This window comes from Filicampus tigris, chromosome 13 (genome assembly GCF_054856515.1).
Source record: "Filicampus tigris isolate MCC_2025a chromosome 13, RoL_Ftig_1.0, whole genome shotgun sequence".
Lineage (NCBI taxonomy): Eukaryota > Metazoa > Chordata > Actinopteri > Syngnathiformes > Syngnathidae > Filicampus > Filicampus tigris.
This window is the reverse complement of record NC_141229.1, coordinates 19,531,267-19,534,183: the sequence shown is the minus strand read 5'-3', so window position 1 is coordinate 19,534,183 and position 2,917 is coordinate 19,531,267.

Genomic DNA, 2,917 nt, shown 5'->3' with positions numbered 1-2,917 from the left:
GCGGAGGGGGCAGTGACTATAAATATGGTGCGGCTGGAAGACTACAAGGGGGGGGGCTGTTCTTTTCGGCCGCATCCATCCATACCAAAGAGAGACCCGACACCTAACGAGACGAGGGAGACAAGACGACGCTTATGCGTGGATCAGAGTGGGTTGCCGCAACGCTGAAAGGACCCAGTGCCACGGGACGTAATTATCTCATACAAGGCTCTCAATCTACCTAATAAAGGGAAGTGTCTAGCCGCCGCGCGCTGTGCAGGCCGGCAAGCGCATTCGAAATGTTATTAAAGCCGCGGTTGATTCTTAGACGATTACATAGATGGAAAAAAAAGTTGCTTCCGACTTAGTCCGACTATTTTTTAAGTTAGCCGTCTACTGTGTATGGCCAACAAAATGGGTGTCCGTCTCATAGGTGGTATGCCGAGCTCTCGTTTCTAGTTTGGCCCCAATAGGGGTCAGTTGGTCCGCTATGGCTTAAGGTGTAAAAAGGGTGCGCTGGGCCTTCTGCTGGGTGAGGGTGGAGTGGGCCTCCTGCTAGCTTTGCGTCGCAGGTGCTGAGGTGTGTAACCAGCTGTTCTCTCTTTGCAAACAATTTACTACATGCACAGCAGTGGTAGTGGCAGTGTTTTCTGCACCCATGTTTGCAAGCATACATCACAAATCCTGAAAGCAAAAAAATAAATAAATACAGGTTTTATTTAATAAATGGTCCGAACGCACCATATGTTACTGGCCTTGTCTTCCTCATATCATCATCACTAATCTACACAAAAATGTTTCCATGCGTAAATGTGTCGCCACTTTCGAATAATCACCTTCATAAGTAGGACAAATGGTGCAGTGGAGCAACTGGCATCCCTTTTCTGCACATCATGTGGCCTTTGGCAAAATGAAAAGAGGTAGATGTAGAATGGAGACAAGGAGAACATTAACCAATATCAACTCACTTTTCCTGAGCAAGTATAGTAGGCGCAACAGTGTGTGCATGCTAATTTGGTCAAGTGTAGTTGTTTGTTATCTGTGCAATACTATTGAAATATATTTTTCATTCATAAAGCTGATTGAAAAAATACATCATTGGTTTATAAAAAGCATAGTGGGAACCTTTTGATTTGTTGGCTATTCTATTACTTTTATTTCTATTACTAAATTGATGAAATGCATAGATATGCATGCTGATCTGCTTGTCAATGTTGAAAAATGAGGGATGGGGAGGCATGCCCCCCTGGTTAGCCTATGAATAAGTTAAGGTCTACAAGTAAACTAGTAACCAGAGCTGGGCACTTGACCATTTTTTGCCGGTCTTGCCGCGACCCTCCACCCTTGACTTGGGTACCCTTCCGGCCGCGACCCTCGGGCCATATTCATAAACATTGTCGGCCCTTGCCCCATTTTGCCACGGACCCCAAAAAAAAAAAAAAAAAAAGCGTCCGTGATTGACGTCGCTGCGGGCTAATTTACTATTCGAACCCACTGTGGACACGCTTCAAATGTGCCAGTAGTATTTTCCCAACCGCGCACTTCCTTGCATTGCGGTTGGATTTGTTGTATTGTGTAATTATTTGGGTCCAATAATTATAGAGAAGAGTCGTAGAAGAAGTCGCAGAAGTCGTAGTCAAGTTACTTATTTATTTAGCACACTTCCCCTCCTTCCCACCCTTCAAAATAAAAGCATACCAGCAAACCACTATACACGGCAGGTTTGCTATGGCGTATTCCCGGAAGTAGTAAACGCCAGAAAAAGTGCATGAACTCCACCTTGATGTGCTAGCGCCTGAATATACTCGTGGACACAAATTGTTTGAAACAAGTCGGGGGGCGTCGCTTCAAAAAGACAGCGACAACAATGCATATCATGCCTGCTACAACCATAAAGGGATGGTTGTAGCCTTGTGCATTTAATTTTATTGCGAAAACGATCTGGAAGGTGGCGGCTAAGGGGGAACGTGGGTGAGTATCTTGTTTACTTTAAGTGATGGGACTTTGCAGCAGCAGCAACGAGCTGCGTGGCTCAGCTGTCTCCGTGTGGGAAACTGTATGTCATCGTAACATGTGAGACAGCAACGTGCGCTCAAGCATGTTTGTATTTCCTTATTTTCACATCACGTAACTTGCGCCTCCCACCTGCAACTGGGGCATACCATTAGAAGAGGGGACGGGGGGGGGACAATACCATAATCCCTATAACAGCAGTTGTCGCTTGCGCAGACGCGGGAGTAGAAAGAAGCCTAAAAAGAAGCCTTTCACCGAGTAGGCTGAGATGATTTTTGGCTGCCTCGCGAGCACGTCACACGCATGAGGGCCGATTAGTGGGCCGGACAAAAATCAACTTCCAGCCATGCTTAGTCCAGCCATTTTTTAAAATTTGTCACGCCCCACCCCGCCGCCCCAAAAATGGGCATCCGCCCGGGCCGGAGGGTCGGACCGGTCCGGCCCAGGGACGGACTGCCCAGCTCTGCTAGTAACTAAGCCTGGCTGTAACAAGTGCTTTAACACTAAACAGCGCACATTGCAACGCACACTTCCATCTTTTCTTTTACTAAAGATTAGTTTGACTTATTTGCTTATTAGAAGTCGTCTCCGTCTTCTCTCTTTTCTTTGAGTAACAGCCAAACACTGGCACACGCACACACCTTGTTGCGGGAACACGCAACAGCGGCCGGAGGGAGGAGGAAGCTTATGTGAGTGAGAGAAGAGCAGCTTGCCTGCCTGGCTGTGCATTTGGGATGAAATGAATAATGACGCTGCTATAATCTATACTACATTAGTGGGGTGGCCAGTAAATGTATACCTGATGACGCGATTGACAATTATCGTGGCCACGTTGTCATCTCATCAATTCACAAACATGGTTTTGGTGATCTGTCTGCTTGCACTACAGTCTCGGATACTACACTCAATTAATAACTGTCTGATA